This window comes from Pelodiscus sinensis, chromosome 11, assembly GCF_049634645.1.
Source record: "Pelodiscus sinensis isolate JC-2024 chromosome 11, ASM4963464v1, whole genome shotgun sequence".
Lineage (NCBI taxonomy): Eukaryota > Metazoa > Chordata > Testudines > Trionychidae > Pelodiscus > Pelodiscus sinensis.
The window spans coordinates 25,182,082-25,203,219 of NC_134721.1; the positions used below are offsets into that span (position 1 = coordinate 25,182,082).

General features: G+C 44.5%; 1 long non-coding RNA gene across 1 annotated transcript in view; it reads left to right on the top strand.

The window, feature by feature from the left end:
- The window catches only part of LOC142831015 (uncharacterized), a 61,583-nt gene that overhangs the window by 35,638 nt on the left and 4,807 nt on the right, over positions 1-21,138 (top strand). The window contains exon 3 of the long non-coding RNA XR_012906604.1: positions 6,458-6,566. This is a non-coding gene — a long non-coding RNA (uncharacterized LOC142831015). The remainder of the gene's footprint in view (positions 1-6,457; positions 6,567-21,138) is intronic.

A 21,138-nucleotide genomic window follows, 5' to 3' on the forward strand; every position in this document is an offset into this window, starting at 1 on the left:
ACAGTGGGCATGTCTGAGAAGATGTGGCCTCCATGTGTGATCGTCTTCAGGCCAATGTGGCACTTAACTGTGGTTTTTTCCCTTCCCCCCCTCTTCCCCCATCTCTCCAAGCTTCCTTCTTGTTACAAGGCAAGAGTAGCTTGGTGTCCAGTCAGCAACATTCTCATTACTGCACTATTGCGTTCTTTGCACCTCCTGCCATGCCCATTACTTCTACCTCAAGTTATGTCTTCACCATTCTGCGCCTGTGCTGGGTGGACATGAACCCCAAAAGACCTATCCTGGTAATAACAATAACATTGGATACATGCACTTTCTAGGAGTGAGCCTCTGAAAGGGAATGAATTATATTAGTAATATGTAGGTCTGTTCCATTTCTACTCTTATGAACCTACTGATCCTTGGGATACAGTCCCTGGAGAGAAAGTGATCTGGATACAGTTTTGCATGGCAGCAGTATAATCTTATTGGTGATTTCAAGATTGGTTAAAATTTAATTGAGCAATTCAATATGTTTTTCTACCGCTTAAATGATGAGATTTCTGTAGCAACACAATGACAGGTAGCAGTCAGATTCCAAAATGTTTGATTCTTGACCTATAGAATATTGTTTCAGATTAAGAAAATGTCAAAATGTCCTATAATTACAATGTACCAAATACAGTACAGCAAATACAATCTATGGAAAAGATCACAACTCTGCTTTGAGAGGCCCAAGTCCGTGCTAATATAATATAGTACCAAATATTTTTGTGTAACAATGCTGTCCCAATGACATGTATATTCTTGTTCGGAACAGTGTATACGGAACAGTGTTACATTAAAGTGGCTGTTTAGAACATGGCATTCTTGCTTGCCTCCTTTTACATGCACCCTATCTTGTAACTGTGTCTATAAGCCACTAGGTATACAGAAAATAAAAGTGACAACAATACAAAATCTCATGACATCATGGCCCCTGTATTGAGGTGAGGGTCATCATGCTCTCATTTGATATCTGCTTTGTAGCAAGAAGTGAGTGACAGGGAAAAATTTAGAAATGAAATGTACAATGGTATAAATTAAGCTTTGGCTGGTCTGGGGGTTTAGTCACCGGTGTAATGATAGTGGGGCTTGTATCTATGCAGTATGCTCTAAGGTCAGCAGGTCAGCAGTTTCACTATTCACTGCATCTACACTAGTTGGCATTAGATCAACATTGCTACAGTGCTGTAAATATACTGGGGAATTAAACCCAGTATAATGGGATTTATCCTGGACCCACTGATGTCATTGGCAAACTCCCACTGGTTGCTGGCAGTCCCAGGAACCGCAGCAGTCCCAGGAGCCGCATGAGGCTGAGAGAGTCAGAAGCCCCGGCAGCCATGGTAGCTCCAGTAGCCCCATGGGGCCAGGGCGGGGCCAGGAGCAGTTAACTGTGGAACTGAAACAATTTTTATTGGTTACATGGTTAATATTTTTATTTATTTTTTGCATTCTTAGTTGATGCACAACGTTGCTGTTCAACTAAAGATGAGATTTTTAAATTGATCTAGTTAAACTAATGCAAGATTGCATATGAATGTTTTTAAACTGATGTATCCCTTTATTTTATAACTGTAAATTTACAGACTAAACCAATAGCACCAGTTTTAAACTAATATAGGTGTGTCCACTCAGTGGGTTTAAATATAGCCCTTTTTAAAACAGTTTACGTTAACCAGTACAACTCCTGTTTGTAGAAAAGCCTTTACTCTTGAATTCCTTTAGATATGTTTATACACACTTAGGGTATATCTACACTAGCCCCCTAGTTCGATCTAGGGAGGCTAATGAGGATGACCAAAATTGCAAATGAAGCGTGGGATTTAAATATCCCGTGCTTCATTAGCATGTTCCTGGCCTGTCACCATTTTAGAAATTGACTAGCCTGAAGTAACTGCCTGCGTCTACACGCGGCAGTGAAACGGGATTCCGAATTAAAGCCCTAAGTAGAATTAGCTGTTACTCCTCCTGGAATGAGGTTTTATCAGCTAATTCGATTTAAGGACTTTAAATCCCGCGCTTCATTTGCAATTTTGGTCGCCCTCATAGATCGAACTAGGGGGCTAGTGTAGACATACCCTTAGAATATGTCTACGTTGCAACACTATTTCAAAATTACTAGCACTATTCTGAAATAACTTAGTCCGCATCAGGCAGGCAGTTATTTCAAAATAGTGTTGAAATACTGTTAAGCTGGAGGACTTCTTACTTTGACTCCTGTAAACCTCACTGTATGAGGAATAAGGGAAGTTGGAGGAAGGGTGCTCTATTTCGAAATAAGTGCTGTGTGGACACTCCCAATTTTGAAACAAGATACGCAATTGACGTAGCTCAATTTGTGCCGCTTATTTCGAGTTAAGCCCTGCGGTGTAGACATACCCTTAGTAACCTATAGGTAAGTTGATACTGATGTAACTTACACACTCAGGAGTCAGATGAAGATGTAAATTATAACAGAAGGCGACTTAGTTTAATTTATATTTTCTTACATGCCCTGACAGCTACTTTTCTGATTATGTTCCTCTTTTGTGGCCCTTTGGTGTGTAAGTGTGTTACATCATCATACACTGAGTCTGTTGATGTGTAAAAGAGTTTAAGAGAATCAGCAATTCTAAATTTACACATCACCTTTATGCATTGCTTCAGATTTTGGCCTAGCTCCAGGTCAAACTCAGAGGTGAAATGTAAAGTGGAAACGGAGTGGTATTTCACATGGACATGGCTAGTGGGAGTGCGTCTAAGGAGGTAAGTCCATGCTGATGTAACATGTGCTACTAATACTGGACGCAGGTGTAAGTGATACAGTTTCACAGTTCCTTTGTGTAGCGCCCCCTCTCCACCTGGTTACCTTCTTTTAGAGCCAATCTCCTTTCAGGTTCGGATGGATAGGTCTGGGTTCTTCTGGATCCCGCCACCTACTCAATTTTATTCTTTCTGATTGATGTACTTGGCGGTGCCTCCACCCCCCTCACTCCTTCCTAGCAGGGTTGCCAGGGCAGCTTGGGAGGAAAATTCTAGCCCAGGATAATCCCCACGTATTCGCCAGATAGTTGGAGACTCCCAGAAAATAACACAAACACATACACTATAATAAACACAATTATATTAAACAGGAGACAATTATAACAGAACAGGGTAAAACATTATTTTTAGGGTCACCGGTGCCCTGCAACTGTGAAGTTAGTGTCCCGTTGGTACGCGTACTTTGTTGGGGCCCTTGATGACTGTTGACCACACAATCCTTCTCTGCAGAGGTTTAGCAGTGGGGCTGACTAGGTCCAGTACAGCCCAAAGGACTCACAAATGGGAGAAGGCAGCAAATCCCTCCACAGTTTAATATACTGCAGGTAATAAAATCCCCAAACAAATTCCCTGACTTACTAACTAAAAATTGGTGCACTCACACACTCCATGAATGAGCCTCAGGTTGAGAGATGACTCAGTCTCTGCAAAGGGGCTGCTCTCTTCTCACAGGGGTCCTCTTCAAGCAGGAACCAGGCTGCTTCGGTCCCAGAATTTCCCCTCACCGTGAAGGGGTGCAGGGCTCAAGATGCAGACCACACAACTGCACCAAAATTCAAAACTATAGCCTCCCAGGCCAGCCTCCAGACCCACACAGCAGGCAGCAGCCCTGAACTTGCTGCTAGAGCCCAGCTGACCATGCAGTGACTCTCTCACCCAGGGAGCTGGAGAGCCAACTCTGCCTGGCTGGGGAAGCCTCCCAGCAAACTCCACAACTGGGAATCAACAGTGGAGACATAAACCCAGCTGAGGGATCCTGCCTTCAGGTCCCTAGAGGCTAGCTCTCAGGGGGAACCCTGCATGCAGGCCTGGGGGCTTACTAGCTCCCACACACTCAGTCCTCCCCTTTTCCTGGCTGGCTCCAGACTCCCCTCAACAATGGTCTCTCCTTCCCCCTGGGAGGGGCATCTCACTCCCTGTGGGTTGCCAGGCAGACTCTGGCCCTGGTAGGGAGGGGGAGCCAAGGCAAACTCAGAGTGCCTCTCCCTGAGCTGCCAGCAGACAAAGCCCCAGGAATCCAAGCAATCTCCTTGGGGGTTACACTCTCCCTGTGCGAAAGTTCTTGCCGTCCTCGGCAAGGGTCATTTAACCACAAACATGCAAGGTCCTTTCCATCAGGTAATAGTATACATTGTTTAGTTGACAATAAATATCATTAGCCAATAAGTAAGTATTGCTGTGTCCACATACAATATTAATTTAAACATTAAATTGTTATTCAATTTACATTAATAACATTCTTACTATATTTAAATAAATGACTTAACCTTGGAGTCTCCATTGTTAACTATCAGACACAAACAATAATAGGCCACCCGCACCCATCTATTTACTAAATGCAGAGGGACAGAGGTGGAGGACCCTGGGACATCATAGGTGAGTTTCTGTACAGGTTTTCGCTCTCGTTCTGAACGTCGAAGTACAGGAGCTTCTTCATTCTCAGGGTTCTCAGCAGTAATGACTGCAGGACAATCAATGATTTCCCTCTCTGCAGGTTGCATGGCTTCTCCCACATCCTCTACAGGTGGAACCATCCTAGCTGGTAAACCACTTTCCTCTTCATGCTGTATTGTTGACTGAGGGGGTACAAAGGGTGCAGCTTCAGGGTTAAGTATTTGAGCTAGAGGAGGCTCAGATTCTCCCTCTCTAACAGTTTCTACCTCACATAGCTGCTCATGAAGCATAGGAGGTATTGGATAATAGGGGAAGAATTCCTCTTCACTGCTACTCTGTGAATGAGGATCATTTTCTCCAGAGGAGGTTAAAGACTCACTGTCTGCCTCCTCAGCAGATTCAAGTTGTGCAGTAAGGGTTCTTTCTGCAGGAACTTTCTTCCTTAGTCTTGAACGAGTAATGGGTCGCCGGGAGGAACCACATTCACTATTTTTCTCTTCACCTATTAACTGCCCCACTGGCAAGAGGTGGTTTCGGTGAATAGTCTTACAAACATTTTTTCCATTTTCCATCCTAAGGCGATATACAGGCAAGTCTGGTAGCTTATCAACCACAATGTAGCGCCCCCTCTCCACCTGGTTACCTTCTTTTAGAGCCAATCTCCTTTCAGGTTCGGATGGATAGGTCTGGGTTCTTCTGGATCCCGCCACCTACTCAATTTTATTCTTTCTGATTGATGTACTTGGCGGTGCCTCCACCCCCCTCACTCCTTCCTAGCAGGGTTGCCAGGGCAGCTTGGGAGGAAAATTCTAGCCCAGGATAATCCCCACGTATTCGCCAGATAGTTGGAGACTCCCAGAAAATAACACAAACACATACACTATAATAAACACAATTATATTAAACAGGAGACAATTATAACAGAACAGGGTAAAACATTATTTTTAGGGTCACCGGTGCCCTGCAACTGTGAAGTTAGTGTCCCGTTGGTACGCGTACTTTGTTGGGGCCCTTGATGACTGTTGACCACACAATCCTTCTCTGCAGAGGTTTAGCAGTGGGGCTGACTAGGTCCAGTACAGCCCAAAGGACTCACAAATGGGAGAAGGCAGCAAATCCCTCCACAGTTTAATATACTGCAGGTAATAAAATCCCCAAACAAATTCCCTGACTTACTAACTAAAAATTGGTGCACTCACACACTCCATGAATGAGCCTCAGGTTGAGAGATGACTCAGTCTCTGCAAAGGGGCTGCTCTCTTCTCACAGGGGTCCTCTTCAAGCAGGAACCAGGCTGCTTCGGTCCCAGAATTTCCCCTCACCGTGAAGGGGTGCAGGGCTCAAGATGCAGACCACACAACTGCACCAAAATTCAAAACTACAGCCTCCCAGCCCAGCATTCAGACCCACACAGCAGGCAGCAGCCCTGAACTTGCTGCTAGAGCCCAGCTGACCATGCAGTGACTCTCTCACCCAGGGAGCTGGAGAGCCAACTCTGCCTGGCTGGGGAAGCCTCCCAGCAAACTCCACAACTGGGAATCAACAGTGGAGACATAAACCCAGCTGAGGGATCCTGCCTTCAGGTCCCTAGAGGCTAGCTCTCAGGGGGAACCCTGCATGCAGGCCTGGGGGCTTACTAGCTCCCACACACTCAGTCCTCCCCTTTTCCTGGCTGGCTCCAGACTCCCCTCAACAATGGTCTCTCCTTCCCCCTGGGAGGGGCATCTCACTCCCTGTGGGTTGCCAGGCAGACTCTGGCCCTGGTAGGGAGGGGGAGCCAAGGCAAACTCAGAGTGCCTCTCCCTGAGCTGCCAGCAGACAAAGCCCCAGGAATCCAAGCAATCTCCTTGGGGGTTACACTTGAATGCGGGGCATAGTCCTGGGGTCACTGGTGTGAGCTGCATAGTTCTGGGCTAGTTGTCTCTTCAGTGGCCTGTTGCCAAAATTTACTATCCATAGATTTTGTTTCCCATTTATAGCGTTCAAATCCTGTGTCTTCTCTTTCTTATTCTGACAGTATAGATGAGGGAATGCAAACCTCTTCATCCATGTAGCTGTTGTCAGAAGTCCCCTGTCGCCAGTTGTATCTTGTTTCATCTGCTGACTGTCTTGCTGCCGTATTCCAGGTTGGTTGATTTATGATGGTTTGAAAATGGTGATTTGTGTCAAATGCTAGTTTCTCATTTGGGGGATTTCCTGCTGGATATCATTGTACGTCCAGTGTGTGTGGGAACATCATGAACTTCCCAGTCTGTGGACTGCACTTTCACTGGGCAAAAGCTCTTACATCAAGGACTGATATCCAACATGATACATGCATTTATTTTTCTAATTGTTATTTTGGCACAGAGCATGCAATGGGCACTAATGTTTGCTAAGGAGAATGTGGATGTGGCCATTGCATAAGTACAAAATCAATGGTATGGTTAAGCAAATGTGATAATTATGGAGAAGACAGAGTTCTGTAGAATATAGTATATATACCAGGGGTGGGCAATAATTTTTGTTGGGGGAATGCCAAGAATTTGGTAAGTGGTCAATGGCAATACTTTTCCATGATATTAATGGAGGAGGTGCTGGGTCTGGGATGGAAGTTGGGTGCAAAAGGGAGCATGGGGTAGGAGATTGGGGTACAGGAGAGGATTTGGTGTCTGGGAGGGAGTTTGGGTGAAAGAGGGGGTTCTGACCTGGGGCTAGGGTGCAGGAAAAGGTGCAGGGGGGTCGGTTGTGACCTAGGGCAGAAGGAGCCTTCAGTGCTGTACTCGCATACACACACACACACACACACACACACACACACACACACACACACACACACACACACACACACACACACACACACACACACACACACACACACACACACACACACACACACACACACACACACACACAACCCACCAGCCCTTAGTTTTCTCCCCTCCCCCAATCGTCAGATCTGTCCACATGGACCTTGGGATCAGAGCCATTGGTGCACAGACTCTTGGGTGAAATGTTTGGCAGAGAGTCTTAGAGCCTTGGTCTGCATTATCATACTATAGTGCTAAAAATAGCAGTGCAAACATTTGGCCTTGGGCTCAGAAGCCAACTCTAATTTCTTAGGCTTCACAGCCTTGTTATAGCCTGAACCCAAATGTCTACACAGCTGTTTTTAGTGCCATAGTATGCATTTGAATCTGTAGACCCAGACCAATCCTGCTGGAAAGGTATAACAAGTGGGGTTTCACAGGGGTCTGTTTTGGGACCAGCTCTGTTCAATATCTTCATCAACAATTTAGATATTGGCATAGAAAGTACGCTTATTAAGTTTGCAGATGATACCAAGCTGGGAGGGGTTGCAACTGCTCTGGAGGATAGGGTCATAATACAAAATGATCTGGACAAATTGGAGAAATGGTCTGAGGTAAACAAGATGAAGTTTAATAAAGACAAATGCAAAGTGCTCCACTTAAGAAGGAACAATCAGTTTCACACATACGGAATGGGAAGCAACTGTCTAGAAAGGAGTATGGCAGAAAGGGATCTAGGGGTTATAGTGGACCACAACTAAATATGAGTCAACAGTGTGATGCTGTTGCAAAAAAAGCAAACATGATTCTGGGATGCATTAACAGGTGTGTTGTGAGCAAGACACGAGAAGTCATTCTTCCGCTCTACTCTGCGCTAGTTAGGCCTCAGTTGGAGTATTGTGTCCAGTTCTGGGCACCGCATTTCAAGAAAGATGTGGAGAAATTAGAGAGGGTCCAGAGAAGAGCAACAAGAATGATTAAAGGTCTAGAGAACATGACCTATGAAGGAAGACTGAAAGAATTGGGTTTGTTTAGTTTGGAAAAAAGAAGATTGAGGGGGGACATGATAGCCATTTTCAGGTATCTGAAAGGGTGTCATAAGGAGGAGGGAAAAAACTTGTTCATCTTGGCCTCTGAGGATAAAACAAGAAGCAATGGGCTTAAACTGCAGCAAGGGAGGTTTAGGTTGGATGTTAGGAAAAAATTCCTAACTGCCAGGTTAGTTAAACACTGGAATAAATTGCCCAGGGAGGTTGTGGAATCTCCATCTCTGGAGATATTTAAGAGTAGATTAGATAAATGTCTATCAGGGATGGTCTAGACAGTACTTGGTCCTGCGGTGGACTGGACTCGATGACCTCTTGAGGTCCCTTCCAGTCCTAGTATTCTATGATTCTATGACTTGCTGCTGTGAGCTTCTGCTTGCCATGTAACCATACCTTCAGTGACTATGCCATCTCGCTCAGGCTGATGACTTGTGACTACATCTCGTCTGCATTGCCACTCAATTTTCTGTTGGCCGCTGGCTACCATGGTGGGGTTTCACAGAATGGAGCAGATTAGGATGGAAGTTAAACCAGCCTTAGACCTCCTATGGAGGGACTTTAAATGAAGGGACCCAATCCTGCACCCTTCTCTCATATAAGCAGGTCATATTAAAGCCATGCACCAACATTAATTTGACTCAAACCAGTGAGTGCACCGGGGGACTCATGTCCCTTTTGTTTTGCTTCCTGTGAGCATTTGTCCCACTGAGTTTTCATGTGTTAAATACATTGGTGGAAATGAAAGTCTCAGGCATAGGTGCTCCTGTGAATGTGCATCCTTACAAAAGATGGAACTAGATGCAGTTTGTTCAAGGCCTTCTCCTGCATTGTTGTGAACAGTTGGATCATCCAGGCAAGGAACAAAAACAACACCCTGGGCCCGAGGTTCAGAGCAACCAAAACACTAATCGACTTCTGCAGAAACTAAGAGAATGTTCAGTACCTCTGAAAATCAGGCCAGCCACTTCTCACAGCAAGAGTAACAAAGAGTTGAGTGAATATCCCCAGCAGTTTGTGAGCCATGTAGAAGTCAGAATTCACATAAAACATTCATTAACTTAACCACATTGACTTCACTGAAGTAAAGAATATTGGTACGTCCAAGGACTTGCAAGGTCAAACCTGTGAAAGGCAAGTTTCCACAGGACCCTGACTCAAGCTGGGAATTGGTGGAGGGGTGCGAAAACGGGCAGGTACAGTGGTCATATTTTGTACATGCAAGGGAATGGGCATTCTAGGTGTGTGGGAGTGAGAAGAGTTAGGACTCACGGTTGGGGAATTATCACAGGGGAAGAAACAGCAATGGTAGAAACTAGAAGCAAAATGGCAGAAGCAGCCTTTGAGGCACTCGGTACTCGGGAACTCTCCAACTTTTAACGAGTTGAAGGAAAAGGTCGGCTGAGCTCCCACCATGGTGGTTAAAGTTTGTTTTAGCCACCTTATCTAATCTCTCTCTTAACTTTGGCTGGGGGAAAGCGTTTATTGCTCATATCATGTTACTCCATGAGCACTTGTTGGCTGTGGTTGTTTGCCAGTGTATGTAGATGTGAAGTTAGATAACTATAGGTCTTGCATTTTTATGGATCATTCAATCCGCAACTTCTCCCGCTGGCAGATGTGGGGATGTGCTGTGTTAGTTACCTGTGGGCCTTATGTTATCAGGGTGTAAATCAGCAGAGCAGGACTCTGTTTATACACATAAATTGCCCCAATCTGACAGCTTAATACCCTCTTGACTTTTTACCCTCTGAGGCGAGAGCCTGAAATGTCTTACAGGGCTAGTCACCCAAACAGTGACAGCAGTGCTAGGTGACTATAAAAGGACTAAGCATTCTTTTGTCCTGTACTTATGAAGTGATCTGACTCTTCTTCAGGATTAGCCTACCCATTTGCACCCTGGAGGAGAAAGGCTGTTGAAATATACCAGTCAAACAGGAAATTATCTGTTCTCTGCTTGCTAAATTACTACCTGGAGAATCAGTGACTAGGCCCCCAACCAGGGAATTCCATCTGTTCCCCTACAGACATGATTCCTAAGCATGCAAGATTCTACACTGATGATTTGGTCAAGACAAGGGCAGATCCATCGACATTTTTTTTCTACTGCAGGGAATTGTGCAATTTTGTATTTCATCATTTTCAGGGAGTGTCTAAACTTTGCCTGGCAGAACAGGCAAAGTGTAAAATTCTCCAGGCCTCCCTTTGGCCTCCTTTGAGGTATTTTGCCACTAGTGCTTCTGCAGGAAATATGAGAAAAATGAGCAATCTCAGCAGATAAACCCAATAGATGAGAGGCATTTTTCATGAGATAGCTGGGGGGTCATCAAAGAGGGTTAATGCTGGCAGCAGGGAATGATCATAGGGTCTGTGACCATCATAAAGATGGGGATGAGCCGCCTTTCTGGAGCCTGAGTTTTTGAGAACCTCGCACACTACAATGTGTGTTATGCTCAAATTTGGGTTCTGTAGTGGGTGGGGGAGGTAAGTGAGAGAGAGAGAAACCTGGATTTGTCAGAGGCCCTTTTTGAAATGTCCTAAATCCTTCCTAGCTTTTCATCTCTATTGCTGGCCTCTCTTGTTCATAGTGAGAGAACTTGTCACTCTGCTTTTTCATCCAGAAATCTCTTGTTCCATTTCCTTTTCTTTATATATGAGGATTCACATACCTCCTCACATGTCTCTACAGTCTATTAGAAAGTGTCACTGCAGAAAGACCAAGATGCTCTCCTCTCACTGCGTGACTGCTTACCTTCCACTACCAAACTGCTGCTCTCATTGCCCCAACTGTGTGCTCTGCAATTGGGGCTTGTGGTAATGTGCCTAAAGCTAGCCTCGGAGCTTTGATCTCTGATAGGAGCCAGCTTCTCAACCTTCCTGCTCTGAAGGGAGCTTTAACCTGGAAGCATTGCCACCAGCCCCAGTTGCAGAGCACACAGTTCTTACTACCACATGCCTTTCAGGTTTGTTTTTAAAGTGCACTCCTAGGCTGAAAATTGATTCTGTACGAAAATGACCTTGTGGAATACCGCTGTCTCACTGATCCCAGGTCAAATGTTCTCAGTTTACAAGTCAAAAGATGCTGGTGCCTCAGACTTCCCCTGCAGCTGGGTTCTTTCTGCCTCTGATATCATCACCCTCATGGTAATAAAGGCTGCAGTTGGAACTTTGCTGTGATTCTGTCAATGATGCACAAGGAAATAGAATCTAGCTCACCCTCCTGCTGTTAGTATACTCCTGTCGGGTTAGCCTGAGTAAATATTGGCTAGGAAGCTGAGAACAGTGAGACGGGTTCTAGACGGGAAGCAGGAGTCTAGTTAGGAAGAGCATGATTAAGCTCCATGAAGGTGCCACGTGGTTGCTAGAAAAACTTACACCCGCACAAGGCTAACTAGTACCATTCTAGGGCTCACAAATTAGCACAGAGTAGTGCTCCACAAAAATATTGCTGACATATTTTTCAGTAGTAGTCCACAGTGTTAGAGCAGTAGGCCTGCTTTTCCAGTCACTGCCTCTGGGGAGGGGGGGTGTAGGAGACTCATTCCACATAAGAGTGGCTCTATCCTGTCTTCCGTGGCCCTCTTCTAACAGCTCCTTCTGTTGAGCACGGAGATGCAGAAGAACCTTGCCATGTTCTCTCCCCACACCTCTGCAGAGATCTACTATGGTGCACAAGGGGTCACTGCATGGGCCCCTCCCTCACTGTGGGTTGAATTTCACCTGGAGCCATTTGTTTTTTAAACTTCCAAGAGAGACAAGCATTAGCCCCTTTTGTTTTGGCTACCTTTTAGCATTATTAATGTTGATATTAAAGCCAATCCCCACATAATACCACACAGGCCACAGGAGCAGATTTCAGATTCCCCCATATAATAGTGCGGGAATAGCCCGAAAGCCAGATGGAGTCTGCAAAAATGGCCAGGGCTACCCTCCTGCCATAGCCACAGAGCCAACGCTGATCCATTGTGAGGTCTCTTTACATTGCCGGGAGCTTCAAGTAACAGGCAATTTCTCTTTATCTAGATGATGACCTAGGGCGACACTCATCTGAGTGGATGCGTTTGCGGGCTGTCACAACCTTTGGGCATCCCTTCCGAGGAGCAGGGCCACTGATGGTGTGGGGGGGAAAGGGACAGCTGCTTTGGGACCCAATAATTTAAAAGGGTCTGGGGCTCCTGGTTGCTGCCACCTCATCTGTGGCTGTGGCCAGATCCCTGGCCCTTTCAGTCACCACCAGATCCCATGACGGCACGTGCCCTGTGGCCCCAGCGGTGCTGAAGGGCTGATTGGGGCCTTTCTGGGATGGAGAGGAGTCAAAGCCACCTTCCCAGAGCCTGGCAGAGTCTCTCATCAGTCCTGCCTCAGAGATAAGGAAACACAACCATCCATTGACTGTGATGGATCTGGTGGGTGCCCTGCACCTCTCAGGACTGTGTCTTTTAAAAATATTTCTGTGTATTAGATTAGAGGTGCCTCATAGCACAGACAGAAATCTGGGGACCAAATTCAGCCCATGGTATAAGTGGGATGTGCCCCTATTGAAGGCAGCTGCTTACATCAAGGCTGAATTTAGCCCCTTATTTCTACCTGTTTCACATATGAGTACACAATGGCTGCATTGGTGGCTAAGAGTGGAGACCTTTTGATTTGGAATAATATAAATGTAAACATACTTCCCCCATTTTCCACTGGAGTGTGTTGTGTCTGTGCAGCACGTGTGTGTGGTGTGTACATGTGTGTGTCTCCATTCCGTGTATTCCTCACTCCAGGAAATCAGGCCAGTTTAAATAAAATCCACATCAGAACACAAAGTCGGTAGATGGAAAATGTGTTTCTTAAAAAAATATATTAAAGATCATTCTAATTAGAATTGAAAAATCTGCAGCAAGGTTGACAAGGCTGCTGACAGGGCTCCTTTTCCTGAAATGCCCTGCCTGGGTTTTTCTACCATGCGAGCAGAATATTTTGACATTTGTGCTAGTTTGGCTCTGTTTCTGGAGCCCATTGGAACCTGCAGCCTAATTAAATGTTACAATTCCTGAAAATGAGGATTATTTTTTTTTCCTAAGCACAATAATAGAGTTTAAAAAAAGACGACAGAATTAATCTATTTACTCCAGGCTGCCTGCTTCCTGACCTGGCCTCAGCACCTGAGGGGACAGGAGCAGAACAAAGATCGGGATTTAGTCACTGGAAAACCTGAAGGGGAACGGAGTGGGGATGTGCATGCACCCACACTCTGCACTTGAGGACCCAATGATATAGGGTTAGACAGCCATAATTTCCCCTTGCAATTGACTGTTTTGTAGCTCAGTGCTGTGAGTTTTAAGCTGGTGTCACACATAGCTGGTTTTAAAGGAGCCTGAAAGCAGTGCTGCAGGGCTACATGCTCCATTCTCTGGCTTTCCCACCTCAAGTCACCAGCCTTGCCATTGGAGCATGGATTGTGAATCCCGGGGCCTGTAAGCTGATCAGTAATTATAAAACCATTGTAATAGGAGTTATATCAAACAAGGAAGCAGAGGAGAAGAAAATGCAGGTCAGAATTACTGAGTATTAGATAAGCCCAACTGTTCATTAATAATCCTGAACACTCACTGCACAGAGCTCTTTTCCTTCCAGAGCTTTTACTAGGAGTATTTTATTGTCACACTGATGCAGCACATGGTCCCCAAAATGAGCTCCTTCCTTCCTGTTATGTGAAGGAACACAGCTAAACTTTACTAGAGGATCCGTCCGCCTATATTCGCCACACCTGCCTTTCACAGCACGGTGCAGTTCAGGTCAGAGGGTTAGGTAACCCAAGAGACTGGGTATAGGCTAGAGACCTTTCACATCAAGTTCACCAAGTCCAGTCTGGCAGGGGTCAACAGTGACTGGAATTGTGTCTGTTCAATTGCCCATTTGAGATTGATAGCCAGAGTCTACTTTCCAGTAGGTGGGTGTATACATTAAAACCCACAACATCACAACTGGCAGTACAGCAGCCAGCTATTGCTTGGACCATAGAGACTGAGCTCCTTTCTCACCCTTATAGGAACATCACTACTTGAGTCTGGGCAGATGAATTCTGTGTGTGTGTGTGTGAGAGAGAGAGAGAGAGAGAGAGAGAGAGAGAGAGACTTGCATTACTGTTCCCTGTGGTGCGTCCAGTTTATGATCAGTAGATGTTGTCTGTGGGAATATCAACTTTGGTATGACTGATCAAAATCCTCTCAAAACCTCCAGTCAGCAGATATTGCCAATTACTCAACTAAAGTAATTGTGGGACTGATCCTAAGACTACCTTCTGGGGGGGCATAACGTCTGCTGACTTCAACTTGGTCACATTTTCCCATTTCTGTGGCCTCATTCTCCCACCTGACTATAGGGGAAGTTATGAATATTCTGCAGAAAGGCAGAATTGGGCTTTATATGCCCTAGGCTCCCAGGTAACAGAGCTCCTTGGGAAAGCCCAAAAGTTTATGTTCCCTTTTGGCATGCTGGTTTTTTTTTCTCTCTCTCTCTCTCATTGGGCCGTGACTGCCTGCAAAAGGGTGCTTGATATCTTTTCAAAACGGCAGCCTGATGGCAGCAATGAACCAGCAGCCAGTGGACTTGTCAAAGACATTCCTTCACTTTAATCCTATTGACAGGGGCTGCTGCCTGGAACAGGAACTGCAGGGTGAGCCATGTCAACAGCAGATTCTTATTACAGATAATATTGATGGGGCCTTTACTTGAATAATGAAGGGAAGAGCCCTCTGCTTTGACGTTTGTCTCCAAAACCCAGAATTACTAAGAGTTTAAACATCGGAGGGGAGCTTAAGATAGTTGCATCTTTAAAGGATCTGCTTTCTTGTCGCCTTCAAGGCTAGGGAAAGGAGTTTAGCCCATATGCCGGGAGCTCCGCACTGACCTTTTCACTCCTCTTAATAAATGTTACAGTTAAATAAAGTCGGATGGATTTTTCTATCTACTGTAATATGTTATCCGGGGGAAAAGGGTGGAAAAAAGCTCAAATCCCTGTTTAATATCAGTGTTACTCATTATCTTTGCTAGCTGCAGGGCAAAAGGCAAGCAAGAAGGGCAGGGACAGGACCATTCAGGCTGTATTATCAGGGTAATTCCTATCACTGCACATGATTATGTGTGTCTCTGTATATACTAGCAAGGAGTGAGCCACGTCTGTATGAACTGAGGCCTGTTCAGTGTAAACTTCTGGCTACAACACAGATCAGAATCCGAATCTTTGAAAATGCTTAGTTAACTCCCCCTCCCCTTTTTCATTTTTCCTACTGCGTCTGCATTGCCTAGTTTTGTCTGGAAACAGAGAAGTCAAAATTCCAGGGGAGAGGCTGTTCTGTTTGCTATTTGGGACCCAGAAGAAGGCAGTATCCAAACTAGCACTAATGAGCATGTCTTTGCAAGGTTTGCAAGTCCATTGTGTAAGGGCTTAGCTATCACAGTGTGAGTACCAGTCTCAAAATATCATAGAAACTAGGGATGTAAAAGTGTAGTTGATTAAGCGGTCAACCGATAAGCAAAAGCTTATAGGTTAATACTATAAACTACACACATTTCCCTCCCTCCACCCTTGCCAGTAAACTTTTTTAGCAGGCTGTCCAGCAGCCTGGCTCAGTTCTGGCTCATGCCAGGTCTAGAATCTACCCCTGCTGCGGCTCAGCATTTAAAGTGTATTAAGAGCCAGGTGGGCAGGCAGCCCAGCTCAGTTCCAGGTCGTGCCAGGTCCAGGAGCTCAGACCCTCCTTCCCCCTTAGACAGGGGTTGCTGCCACCCTGCACTGTGGCCTCTTTATCAGAGGCAGTGGCACTGGGCAACAGGCAGCTGGTCCACATGGTAAGCTGGTTTTTAAACCAACTCCCCTCATGGACCAGCTCCTGCCTGGCACCCCACACTGCCTCTGATAAAGTGGCTGCCGACCCCACACCTGGGGACTATAAAATAGTCGACTAACTGATAAAAATTCATGAGGTTACTCGACTATTCAGTTAACCGATATTTAACATCCCTAATAGAAACAGAGCTGGTGCTGGCCAGTGTAATAGTGTGTCTCTATGGGGGGAGGTCTAACTGTGATTGAGAGTTCAAACATATCACAAAGGGCTGTTCTCTCTGCTTGTTCTGGAGCAATATGTAAAAAGGGCTGGATCCTTCTGCTCATGCCCAATGCAGCTGAGAACAGCATCTTTCTGCCTCCCTGGTTGTGAGACTGGCTCCAGACCAAACTTGCATTCAGTGCATGTTACAGCAACCAGAGGGCTGCTCTGATTTAAGCCAGCTAGGCACTGTTCTGCCAGCCAAGGATTGCTAGAGTATAGCATGAATTCCCTCTCCCCCAGCAGTATCTCCAGCCTACCCCAGAATAACCCAAAACAAAAGGATAAGGGGACATTTTACATAAAGTATCTGGGGAATTCCTGGTTCCCCCTTTAGGGCAGGTATAAATTTCCTTTACTGTGCTTGAGTGAATTTAACCAGAGGTTAGGATCTGGCCCAAGAAGTATGTCATGTCTTGCAAGGGAATCTGTTCTCATGAAGTTCCCATTCAGATTTTTCAGTTGAGAGTTTTGGATTGTTCCCAAACATCTGAGTTTGGGGTTCTTTATTTGCACTGAACTGTTAGATATTCTTCATACAAAGAGCAGCCAGAGACTTGTAGTATGAATTACTTCTATTCTAGATGAAGGGAAATGACAAAACAAGACAGAACAAAATTCAAGTCTGCAGGTGTACTCTTGCCTTCCGTTTGTAACTCCCCTGCAAAACTGGAGGGGAACTAGCAAACTGAGAACAAACTGGCTGTTTTCTCTACAAATAGGCAGAGTTCTTAATGTGAAGGTGTGATACACAGAAAACTAATGGCCCAATCCAATACCCATTGTAGGGGATGGAAAAATTCCTATTGACTTCAGTTGGCATTGGATTGGGCTCAAAGGGCACCAGAGTTTTGTTAGCTGAGTAGACCCTGGTAACCGCTCAGTCTTTTGAATTTGGTCAGTCTTAGCATGTGCCTAATGGGATTTACTCTTCAAAAATCTGTCTGTTTAATACACCAAGCTATATAGTTTAACTGGGCACCAATTTTTATATGCTAAATATGTGAACGCAGTTTTACAAATCTGTTGAACTGTAAACTGCCTTCCCTGCCAGCAGAGATTTATGCCGACTAACTTCCTGAAAGCTGAGGTGTGGCATATAAACTCAGCCCTTCTCATAATAACTGGGGACAATTGAATGGGGCCTGCTCTGACGTCACCAAGTCTAGCTACATGAGGAGCCTTTCCCAGGAGGAATGGACATATGGAGCATGCAGTTAGGGAGCGTTCCTGAAAACACCAGACTGCTCTGTGCCACGCAGTGCCAGGCAGGAAGCAAACCAGACGTCTCTCTGCTGCTATGGTCCTTTTTATTTTTTTGAGGGGGAAAATAGTTGGCGTCCAAAGAGCTGCATGGTAGGGAGGGGATGCTGGCCACAAGAGAAGCCAGATGATGAATACTGAGGAATCAAAGCTAGCTGAGGCTGCTGAGAAATCAAAAAGGAAAGCAAAAATGTCATTTTAGATGTGACACACCTCCAGTCTGCAGTCTGGGGGTCCTGTGTTATTACAGTGAATGTACCCACCCTGTGGTGAAAATGGCAGGTACAGGGTAGGGGCAGGAAAGGGCCAAAGTGGAATGAAGGCAGATCTGGATTTGCTTTTGCCAAGCATTGCACTACGCAGGCACTACTAGAGCAAGGCTTGAAATTTAGCTTTTAAAGATCGTTCCAATCTGTGGTGGGCTCTCTTTCCTGTTGGTTTGTCCCAAAACATTACAACCTTGGGGAGTTGGGATTTCACCCAGGAATTGCTCCATCATCTGTAACCCAGGGGCAAGGAGACCACAGAGAAGGGAGAGTGTTCAGAGGTCTCGATGCCTCTGGGTTATATATCCTAGTGCTTTTACATAAATGTAAATCCCATTGAAAAGAACAGAATCAACTGATGGAAATATGATACAAATCCTACATGCTTAAAAGGAATTCTATTTCCCTCAGTCTTTACTGCTTTCCAGCCTCAGCTCCTCAGTTCTGGATTAAGACATTTTCCTTTGGGGCAGTTCTTCCATGCACTGCAGGCTCTAACTCTAGCAGCTCTATAGTGTCTGATCCTCAGCTCTGTGCTTAAGTTCCATCTGGGTATGCACTTCCTCCCCTTCCCCTTCCTCTCCCCCCCCCATTCAATAAATTTTCCAATAGGAGCCCCATCCCTCAGAAGGGAGCTAGCAGTAGGGACAGAATCTCCTGACAGCTCTCTAGCCAACCAGGGCTTGGGAAAGGTGGTAGAAAGCAGGGCTGGCTGGAAAACAAGAGCTGGCTGAAAACCAGAATTTCTAGCCCATGGAAATTCCAAAGTTTCTAAATTTATTTTTGTCTAAAATTGGGAGGGGGAAAGCCCCTCAAAATCTCAAATTTTTTCACAGAACAGAAAGAACTGAAAATTTTGTATTTGGAAATGTTGAACCAAAATGTTTTCATTTGGGTCAACCAGCTTAAAAAGAAATATTCCATTTTGGATTTTTTCAAGGAAAATAAAAAATATTCAGCAACATTGACATTTTCCCATAGAATATTTATATTTCTTGGCTAGTGAATTTTCTATTGAAAAAGAAAATTAATGGAAAATTTTTGACTAAAGCTACTTTTTTAGAATTATACAAGAGTGGAGGTAAAACCCACTCTTCTCATATGTACTACATGAAACATTTATTTTTACAAGTGTCAAGTACAGTTAAGACTAGAATCTTATTTGCAGAGGACAGAAAAACAATTACACTTCAAAGGAAATTATTTGGGATTTTTAAAGCTGTGGAAGTTTAAAATGGGAATTTCTGAACATATGTGTTACATTTTCAACTCTTTCCTTGCTTATTTCTAAGGGTGCCATATTTAAGGATGTATTTGTTACATATAGTTCAGCTAAAGCCAAATGATTGAGGATACCTCTGGTAAAAATGTAATGGTTACAAATAACTAAGTCAGGGACAGTGAAGAATCTATTTAGAACTAATGAGGTAAAAGGTAAAGATAGAATTTAGAGTTCCTCACTTAAAGTTGTCTTAATTTAGAATATATCATTTGCATTTGGACATGGAGGTTTAAGACACTTTTTCCCTTTTGTTTTAAAACTTTTCTTTATTTGTGTACGTCTCATTTTTTATTTAAGAAAACTAAGGAAATTAAAAGCAAAATCTAGTTAGTGAAATATCAAGTCTAAGTGATCAACAGTTGAAAAGTTAAGAAATTCCAGAGCTAAGATTCCTAGCACAATGTTAACTAAACTGCATTGCACATAGGTGGCATTTTCACTTTCTTTTTTCTTTGCTAAGTCCCCAATTCTGCTTCTAACTCTGTATAGATAGATCCTTGTTTTAATAAGATGTTTGCAAATATTTTAAGTGATGCTGTCCTTCAAATGTAAATATTGTAAATTCCAATAGATTAGACCTTCCCTTCTCTCTCTCACACACTCAGAGTATGTCTTCACTAGCCCCCTTGTTCGAACTAGGGAGGCTAATGTAGGCATTCGAAGTTGCAAATGAAGCCCGGGATTTAAATATCCTGGGCTTTATTTGCATGTTCCCATCCGGTCGCCATTTTTAAATTCCACTAATCCGAAGTAACTGCCCGTTGCTACACGGGGCAGTGAAACGGTAATTCGAACTAAGTCCTTAGTTTGAATTAACTGTTACTCCTCATGGAATGAGCATTGGATAAGTGTTTAAAATGTGGAGAAACTATAGATCATCTTTTCAAGAAAAGTCAACTCCCCCACAGAACTACCCCACTCCTAACTGACTTCGCAATAGAATCTTATAGAAAATAGGACATATAAAAATTAAAAGAATGCTGACAAAAGGGAATCCTGCTAAGAAACTTTTATCTAGATTAGAACATGCTAACTGTATGTGTCTGATTCTCTAATAATAATAATACAGGGAGGATGTGTCTTAACATGCAGTAGCGACAAAAACTCTCTGAAGTAATGCTATGTCCTTATAACTTTAGAAATATAGGAGACGTTAAAAAAGGGAAGAAGGACAATCCAGGGAACTACAGACCACTTAGCCTTACCTCGGTCCCTGGAAAAATCATGGAGAGGATCCTCAAGGAATCCATTCTGAAACACTCAGAAGAGGGGAAAGTGATCTGGAATAGTCAACATGGATTCACCAAGGGCAAGTCATGCCTGACCTTTATGATTAGATTCTATGGTGAGGTGGACATGGGGAAGTCAGTGGATGTGATATACCTTGATTTAGCAAAGCTTTTGATAGGATCTCCCACAATATTCTTACCAGCAAATTAAGGAAGTATGGATTGGATAAATGGACTGCACAGTGGATAGAAATCTGGTTAGGTTATCCAGCCCAATGGGTAGTGGTCGATGGCTTGATGTCTGGTAGGCGATCGGTTTCAAGTTGCATGCCCCAAGAATCAGTTCTAGGGCTGGTTTTGTTCAACATCTTTATTAATGATGAGGGGATAGATTGCGCCCTCAGCAAGTTTGTGGATGACACTAAGCTAGGGGGAGAGGTAGATATGTTGGAGGGCAGGGATAGGGTCCAGACTGATCTAGACAAATTGGAGGATTGGGCCAAAAGAAATCTGATGAGGTTCAACAAGGACATGTGCAGAGTCCTGCACTTGGGATGGAAGAATCCCAAGCATTGTTACAGGCTGGGGACCAACTGTCTAAGTAGCAGTTCAGCAGAAAAGGACCTGGGGATTACAGTGGATGAGAAGCTGGATATGAGTCAACAGTGTGCCCTTGTAGCCAAGAAGGCTAATGGCATATTAGGGCGCATTAGAAAGAGCATTTCCA